This window comes from Choloepus didactylus, chromosome 1 (genome assembly GCF_015220235.1).
Source record: "Choloepus didactylus isolate mChoDid1 chromosome 1, mChoDid1.pri, whole genome shotgun sequence".
In the NCBI taxonomy this organism is placed as follows: Eukaryota; Metazoa; Chordata; class Mammalia; order Pilosa; family Megalonychidae; genus Choloepus; species Choloepus didactylus.
The window spans coordinates 121,142,485-121,152,340 of NC_051307.1; positions in this window are offsets into that span (position 1 = coordinate 121,142,485).

Below are 9,856 nucleotides of genomic sequence, written 5' to 3' on the forward strand. Positions count from 1 at the left end.
CATGAAAAAATGTTCAGCTTCACTAGCTATTAGAGAGATGCAAATTAAGCCCACAATGAGATACCATCTCACACCAATTAGAATGGCTGCCATTAAACAAACAGGAAACTACAAATGCTGAAGGAGACGTGGAGAAATTGGAACTCTTATTCATTGTTGGTGGGACTGTATAATGGTTCAGCCACTCTGGGAGTCAGTCTGGCAGTTCCTTAGAAAACTAGATACAGAGTTACCCTTCAATCCAGTGATTGCACTTCTCGGTATATACCCAGAAGATCTGAAAGCAGTGACACAAACAGATATCTGCACGCCAATGTTCATAACAGCATTATTCACAATTGCCAAATGTGGTATATACACATGAGGGAATACTACATGGCAGTAAGAAGGAACGATGTTGTGAAATGTATGACAACATGGATGAAACTTGAAGACATAATGCTGAGTGAAATTAGCCAGGCACAAAAAAAGAAATATTATATGCTACCACTAGTGTGAACTTTGAAAAATGTAAGACAAATGGTTTATAATGTAGAATGTAGGGGAACTAGCAATAGAGAGCAATTAAAGAAGGGGGAATGATAATCCAATAAGAACAGATAAGCTATCGTGGGTAATTTAACATTCTGGGAATGCCCAGGAATGACTATGGTCTGTTAATTTCTGATGGGTGTAGTAGGAACAAGTTCACAGAAATGTTGCTGTATTAGGTTACTTTCTTGGGGTAGAGTAGGAACATGTTGGAAGTAAAGTAGTTATCTTAGGTTAGTTGTCTTTTTCTTACTCCCTGGTTATGGTCTGTTTGAAATGTTCTTTTATTGTATGTTTTTTTTAATATTTTTATTTTTTATACAGTTGATTTAAAAAAAAGAGTTAATTAAAAAAAAACAGGAAAAAATATGCAGAGCCCCCTTTAGGAGCTGGTGGAGAATGCAGGGGTATTGGCCTGCCCCACCTTGATGGTTGCTAATGTGCTCACAGACATAGGGGACTGGTGGTTTGTTGGGTTGAGCCCTCTACCACAGGACTTGCCCTTGGGAACACTGTTACTGCAAAGGAGAGGCTAGACCTCCCTATTATTGTGCCTAAGAGACTCCTCCCGAATGCCTCTTTGTTGCTCAGATGTGGCCCTCTCTCTCTAGCTAAGCCAACTTGGCAGGTGAATTCACTGCCCTCCCCCCTACATGGGATCAGACACCCAGGGGAGTGACTCTCTCTGGCAACATGTAATATGACTCCTGGGGAGGAATGTAGACCTGGCATCGTGGGATGGAGAATATCTTCTTGACCAAAGGGGGGAAATGAAAGGAAATGAAATAAGCTTCAGTGGCAGAGAGATTCCAAAAAGGGCCGAGAGGTCACTCTGGTGGGCACTCTTATGCACAATATAGACAACCCTTTTTAGGTACTAATGAATTGGGGTAGCTGGTGGTAGATACCTGAAACTATCAAACTACAACCCAGAACCCATGAATTTTGAAGATGATTGTATAAAAATGTAGCTTATGAGGGGTGACAATGGGTTTGAGAAAGCCATAAGGACCACAGTCCCCTTTGTCTAGTTCATGGATGGATGAGTAGAAAAATGGGGGAAGGAAACAAACAAACAAACAAAGGCACCCAGTGTTCTTTTCTTACTTTAATTGCTTTTTTACACTTTAATTATTATTCTTGTTATTTTTGTGTGTGTGGTAATGAAGGTGTCAGGGATTGATTTTGGTGATGAGTGCACAAGTATATAATGGTACTGTGAACAATCAAATGTACAATTTGTTTTGTATGACTGCATGGTATGTGAATATATCTCAATAAAATGAATATAAAAAAAATGCAGTCCAAGCATGTGCAGCCAAAAAAGATGTAGGAGAAATAAGTTTTATAGAGGAGTGTCAGTTTACTAATAAAAATACTGTGAATTAAAAAAAAATCAATTGTCTGTAGATGAGAGGGTCTATTTCTGAAAACTCAATTTGATTCCATTGATTAGTATATTTCTCTTTATGCCAGTACCATGCTGTTTTGACCACTGTAGCTTTGTAATATGCTTTAAAGTCAGGTAGTTTGAGACCTCCCACTTCATTTTTCTTTCTCAAGATATTTTTAGCTATTTGGGGTACCCTCCCCTTCCAAATAAATTTGATTTTTCTGTTTCTGCATGTAAGTTGTTGGGATTTTAATTGGTATTGCATCTAATCTATAAAGCAATTTGGATAGAAATGACATACTAACTACATTTAGTCTCTCAGTCCATGAAATAGATATGTCCTTTCATTTATTTAGGTATTATTTGATTTCTTTTAGCAAAGTTTCATAGTTTTCTGTGTATAGGTCTTTTATGCCCTTGGTTAAATTTATTCCTAAATATTTGATTTGTTTGGTTGCTATTGTAAATGGAATTTTTTTCTTGATTTCCACCTCAGATTGCTTATTACTAGTGTATGGAAACACTACTGATTTTTGCATGTTGATCATTTATCCTGCCATTCTGCTGTATTTACTTATTAGCTCTAATAGCTTTGCTGTAGATTTTTTGGGAATATCTATATGTAGGATCATGTCATCTGCAAACAGTGAAACTTTTACTTCTTCCTTTCCAATTTGGATGCCTTTTCTTTCTTTTTCCTTTTCTTTTCTCTTCTCTTTTCTATTTTTTTTTTTTAATCTAATTGCTCTACCTAGAACTTCCAACACAACATTGAATAACAGTGGTGACACCTTGTCTTGTTCCTGATCTTAGAGGGAAAGATTGCAGTATTTCCTTTTGAGAATGATGTTAGCTGTGGGCTTTTCATATATGTCCTTTATCATGTTAAGGAATTTTCCTTCTATTCCTATCCTTTGAAGTGTTTTCATCAAGAAAGTATGCTGAATTTTGTCAGATGTATTTTCTGCATCAATCAAGATGATCATGTGTTTTTTTCCCCTTTGATTTACTGATGTGGTGTATTACATTAATTTATTGTCTTGTGTTGAACAAGCCTTGCATGCTTGGAATAACATCAATTTAACCATGGTGTGTAATTTTTTTAATGTGCTGTTGGATTTGATTTGCAAGTATTTTGTAGAGGATTTTTGCATCTATGTTCATTAAAGACATGGTCTGTAATTTTCTTTTTTGTAGTATATTTGTCTAGCTTGGTATTAGGGTTACGTTGTCTTCAAAAAAGGGTTATATTGTCTTCAAAAAAGAGTAGTTTTACCTACTCTTCAAATTTTTTGAAGAGTATGATCAGTGTTGGTACTAATTCTTTCTTGAATGCTTGTTAGAATACACATATGAAGTCATCCAGTCCTGGGCTTTTCTTTTATGGGAGTTTTTTTTTGATGACTGATTCAGTGTCTTTAGTTGTGATTAGTTTGTTGAGGTCTTCTATTTCTTCTTGAGTCATTGTTGGTTTCTCATGCTTTTCTAGGAAGTTGTCCATTTCATCTAAGTTGTCTAATTTGTTAGCATATAGTTGCTCATAGTATCCTCTCATTATCTCCTTTACCTCTTTGGAGTCAGTATTTATGTTCCCCTTCCCATTTCTGATTTTATTTATTTGCATTCCTTCTCTTTATTTCATTGTCAGCCTTGCCAAGGGTCCATTGATTTTATTGATTTTCTCAAAGAACAAACTTTCTGGTTTTATTGATTCTATTGTTTTTATGTTCTCAATTTCATTTATTTCTGCTCTAATCTTTGTTATTTCTTTCCTTCTGTTTGCTTTGGAGTTAGTTTGCTTTTCTTTCTCTATTTCCTTTAAGTGTGCAGTTAACTCCTTGATTTTGCTCTTTTTTCTTTTTAATATAGGCATTTAGGGCAATAAATTTTCCTCTCAGTTCTGCCTTTGCTGCATCCCATAAGTTTTGATATGTGATGCTCTCATTTTCATTTGTCTCAAGATATTTATTGATTTATCTTGTAAATTTCTTCCTTGGTTGTTTATATGTGTTGTTTAGCTGCCATATATTGTGAATTTTCTAGCCCTCTGCCTGTTTTTATCCAGTTTCATTCATTATGATCTGAGTAAGTGTTCTGTATAATTTCAACCTTTTAAAATTTATTGAGGCCTGCTTTGTGACCCAACATGTGGTCTCTCCTGGAGACTGATCCTTGAGCATTTGAGAAAAATATGTATCCTGCTGTTGTGCTTTGCACTATTTTGTAAATATCTGTTAAGTCTAGTTAATTTATCATACTGTTCAAGGTCTCTGTTTTTTTATTGACCCTATTTCTGGATGTTCTATCCATTGATGGGAGTGGTGTATTGAAGTCTCCAACTATTTTTTTTTAGAGATTTCTACTTCTCTCTTAAGTGTTGTCAGTGTTTGCCTCATGAATTTTGGGGCACTCTGGTTCAGTGCATAAATATATATGATTGTTATTTTTTCTTCATGAATTGTCCCTTTAATATATAGCATCCTTCTTTGTCTCTTTTAATTGTTTTACATTTGAAGTCTAATTTGCCTGCTATGAAGATAGCTACCCCACTCTTTTCTGATTGTTTGCATGAAATATCCTTTTCCAACCTTTCGCTTTCAACCTATTTTTCAACCTTGAGTCTAAAGTGAGCTGCTTGTATAAGTATATAGATGGATCCTGTCTTTTTATCTATTCTGCCAGTTCATGTCTTTTGATTGGGGAGTTTAATACATTAACATTTAATGTTATTACTGTTGAGGCAGTGCTTTCTTTTACCATTTTGTGCTTTAGATTTTATATGTCATATCTTATGTTTTTTCTCTCTTTTTACCCTTTTAGTTACCTTTACTGTTAATCTTAATTTGCACACTCTTTTCCAAACCCCTCTCTCCTGTCTTTTTCTATATGCCTATAGCACTCCCTTTAGTATTTCTTGTAGAGCATGTCTCTCGTTCACAAACTCTCTCAGTGTCTGTTTATTTGTAAATATTTTTAACTCTCCCTCATTTTTGAAGGACAGTTTTGTGGGATATAGAATTCTTGGTTGGCAGTTTTTCTCTTTCAGTATCTTAAATATATCATGCCACTACCTTCTCACCTCCATGGTTTCTGCTGAGAAATCCACACTTAGTCTTATTGAGCTCTGTTGTATGTGAAAAATTGCTTTTCTTTTGCTGCTTTCAGAATTCTCTCTTTGTTTTTGACATTTGAAAATCTGATGAGTAACTGTCTTGGAGTAGGTCTATTTGGATCCATTCTGTTTGGGGTATGCTGTGCTTCTTAGACCTGTAATTTTATGTCTTTCAAAACAGTTGGGAAATTTTCAGTAATTATTTCCTCTATTATTATTTCTGCCCCTTTTCCCTTATTTCTCCTTCTGGGACACCTGTAACATATGTATTCATGTGCTTCATATTGTCATTCAATTCCCTGAGAGCCTGCTCATATTTTTCCATTCTTTTCCCTATCCATTCTTTTGTGTCCAGGATTTCAGATATTCTGTCCTCTAGTTCACTAATCCTTTCTTCTGCCTGTTGAAATCTGTTCCTGTAGGTCTCTATTGTGTTTTTCATCTCTTCTATTGTGCCTTTCATTCCCATAAGTTCTGCCATTTGTTTTTTCAAGATTTTGAGTTCTTCTTTCTGGTTGCCCATGTCCTCTTTATATCCTTAATTTCTTTTGCCATATTTCCTTCCACTCATTGATTTGATTTAGAAGATTTGTTTGAACATCTTAAATTGTTCCAACTCCCATATCTCATGTGAAGTGTTAGTTTGTTCTTTTAATTAGGCAATACCTTTGTTCTTCCTAGTATTACTTTTGATGTTTTGCTGGTGTCTAGGCATTTGGCTTTCTCAATTAATTTATTTTGGGAGTTCTTTTCTCTCTTTTGCATAGGGTATTCTTGTTGTTGGCTTTGTTCTCTAACTTTTTTTTAAACTTTGATTCAACTTATTCTAGACCTCTAGCATAGCTTATGTTTTCCTGATCAGAATTTTTCAGCTCTTATTTTTTTATTATTGCTCTGCCTATATGGAAGTTTTTGAGATTGCCCTTTTTTGTGTATGTGCAGTTTTTTCACCCACCAATAAAAAGCTCTTTCTTCCCCTTTTCTCCTCAAGGAATGTTGATCTGCTGTTTGTCTTTGTTTTTGCCTCTATATGTTTTTAACCCTCCTTTTGTTACCTCTAGCATTTTTTCCTGGAGGTCTGTCTCTGGAAGGTGGTCTCCCCAGACAGGATCAGCACCAGTCAGAATTTCTCAGACAAGACAGGTCCAGGACTCATTAAGAGGGTATAATTAGTATCAAGGTTTCCTGGGGGATAAGACTCAGCAGGGTGCCAGTTTTTCCTGTGAAGCCTCTTAATTCTGTGCTTTTTCTGACCTGTCACAAAGATGGTGCTTGTCAGCCCACTGCTCCCCACAGGTGTAAAGCGGTGTGGTGCCTTTAATTCTCAGTATATCCTGTTCCTGCCAGGGTTGTGATCAAGAGAGAGGCTGAAGCTGAAGGTGGCTTAAATGCTTTCTGAGTTCCAGATCCTGGGGTCAGAATTTCAGTTACTGAGCTGGGCCTTGCCCCACCTCACTCTCTTTTTGTGGGGGCCATGGTGGGTAGCCACTCTTCAGCTCCCATTCCCTGTAGGCTGGAAAAGTTACAGGACTCTCAAGCAACCTCTCTCCTCTTCTGTCAGGCATGTGTATGAGACAGTCTGGGCTCAGCATTCTGTAGATTGAAACTGTTGCATGTTTGAGACAGAGGCTGGGCTTCACTTTTTGGTGGTTGAAACTGCTGCTAATGTCCCAGCCCCTGGGGTCTAAATTCTATGAATGAGAGTGGCCACTTGTGCTGAGCCCTACCCCCCCCCCTTTATCTTGGGGGAGGATATGCCATTTAAAGAACTATCACCTTCACTGGATTAGTTATTTTGTCCCTCAGTCATATCTTAGCTCAACACTTGCCTGGGGTAGGGCTGAAAACTGAGAATGCCTGCTGCTTTCTTTAATGGGATGCTGAGAGATAGAGAGAGAGATAGAGATAGATAGATAGATAGATAGATAGATAGAGAGAGAGAGAGAGAGAGAGAGAGCAAATCTGGAGAATCTGTTCCCAGAGCTGGTCCCCAACCCCCTGGGTTTGCCAATCAAGGGCCAGAGGTGGTATCCAGCTCTATGTGCCCCTCTTCTTGGTGCACAGCCCTTTCCCAGTATTCTGAGCCTCTGGGGTTTTTTGTTTTTTTTTTTTGTTTTCTTTTTCATCTGCCCCACCTCCTCCCACTGGGGGTGGGGCTAATATAGATCTTTGGGTTTCTTGTTTGAGTTGTAGCTTTATTTGTGCTTGGAGCTGGTATTCAGCCATCTGAATTTGTCAATCAAATCTGCAACTGAAGGTTGGATGAGCTCCTAGGAGAGAGGGTTTCTGTTTCCCACTGGGGAAAGAGAGACCACTGTCAGCCTGCTGTGCCAATGGGGCAGGAGCACCAGCCTCCAAGGCATGGAGGACTTTACTTATAGTTCTGTGTTGTGATTTATCAATTTTGGCCCTTCCTTTCATTCCAGGTTGGTGTATAATGTGTGTCTGGTCATGGAAGTCCCCCAAATGGTAGTTCCAGACAGTTCCTGACTATATACTAGCTGCCCTAGAGGACAAACTAAATCCCATACCTCCCTACAATGCCATCTTGCTCTGCCTCCAGAGACTTGCTCTTAACCACCAATCTATTCCCCTGAAACTTAGACTTCTGGAAATCAAATAGAAAATCTGGTATCCAGGACTCAACAACATCTTTGGAGAATTGAAAGCAAAACAAGACTGACCTTAACATGAGTAAAACTGATAAATCAGAATTCACATTATTTGAGATACTGTGTCCCAAACTCTTCTGCTGGTGAAGTAACAAACATCAAACAAGGTAATATGAGACTTACAATTGTGTGTGAATGTTCCGAGTATTGTTCTGTTTATGATTATCAAATGATGTTTGCTTGCTATTTTGCAACAATATTTCTCAACTCTAACAGATTGTTTATAAATTTGCTGTTATCTTAGGAATGCAGGGGATGAATTAGAGAAGAAGGAAAAAGAGAAAAGGAGGGTTTTGCAAATGGTGTGAGGAGGAGCTGGATGTTGCTGCTCATTCTTTCAAGCCATCATGCAGGCTTCAGATGGCTTGCTATGTCCTCCAGAACCTTGCCTCTTCTGGAGTAGTTGGTGCATGAAAGAAAACACAGCTGCAATCCTCAAGCAAGACTCCCACAGAGAGTGACCGTCTTTGGGTCATGTGAAAGCTGTCTTTTATGAGAATTATGCCAATCTTTCATATCAAGTTTAGGGGTTTTGCTCAATAATATTAGAAAGGAAATCTAGTCATGAAATAATAATGAAGAGGGTGAAGCCCTTTAGAATTTAGGAGGAAAACAGATCTGATCACAGGCCCTATGATCATGGTGTGGCTTAGATTTCAATTTGAGCAGGATTTGTGACTTCACTGGATGGTGCTAATGAAACCAGGGCACATTGACTCATTTCTGCTTGACATTTAATTTGCTTCATGATTCCTAGCATACTCTGCTGTCAAATGGTAATAAAGTGCTTTCAAGATAGAGAGAACATACGAACAAATGCCTTCTTGCTTAAAGAGGTGGCAACACTGAAGAGAAATGCACTTTAAAGCATTTAATGACATTAGGATCTAGGTTCTGTACGAACTCAAACTTTCAACTCTCTTTAATTCATGATTCTCTCAGTCATAACAGGTCATCAACAGTCTCAGCATCTATTGTTTTTTGACCTTCTTAAGTTTAATATGCCTGGTGAAAACCTGAGAAATGTGAAAACTCAGTTAATTTCTGGTTAATATTTTTAAAAGAAAGACCCAGTATTTTTCTTCAAACCTAGAAATTGGAGGCTTTTTAATTTGTCATAGAATAAAAGTAATAGGATGTGATTGTCTTGGAAATATACTTTGCGATAATGTGATAAGAGGTTTAATAACCATTGCTATGTTTTAGCAATTTTGGACAATAGCCCACTATATTATGTAAATTTCCTAGGATGTAGAGGAGAAAAAGAGGTGAGAAGAAAGCATCTAAGAAGTGGGTAAAATATTTACTCAGCATCCACTCTGAGTTAGACTCTGTTTTAGGTGCAGGGAATATACAAAGAAGAATATCAAGAGGAATGAAGCAGTTAAGAGCAGGGCACCAGACTTAGACAGGCCTGCATTTGAATCCTGGCTCTGTAATGGTGTGATCTTGTGAGGCTGTTATGGTTACAGTTGCTGCATAAAATGTTTACCCCCAAAACTAGTTACAATGCAATAGCCAAATCATTGATCAAGATTTCAGGAAGGGTTCATCTGGGCTGTTCTTGCTTGGGATCTCTTATGAGGATGCAGTCTGATGCTGGCTGGGGTTGCAGTCATTTGAAGGCTTGACTGGGTTGGACCAGATGTGAGTTCAGGATGGTTTGCTCACATGGATGGCAGTTGACGCTGGCTGCCACTGGGAGCTCAGCCATGCTCAGGTGATATTCTAGCATGGCAGCTTTTGGAGGTCAAAATTCTTACATGGTGGGTGTCTTCTCCCAAAGCAAATATTCAAAGAGAACGAGGAAGTAGATGCATGGCCTTTTATGACTTAGTTATGGAAGTCACATAGTGTGATTTTGGCTATGCTCTGTTAGTGAAAGCAGTCACAAACTTACCCAGATTTGGGTGAAGGAGAATTAGGCTACCCTTTGAAGGGGGAGCGGCGTCAAGGCCACATGGCAAGAGTGAGAGATACAGTTGCAGCCATCTTTGGAAAATAAAATCTGCCACAGTGGCCTTGGGCAAATAACCTCTCTAAACCTCAGTTTCCCTCTCTGTGAAATGAGCTTGATAACCATATCCTATGAAGAGTTGTTGTGATGACTAAATGAAATCATTCTTATGAGACGCTTAGTCCCATGCC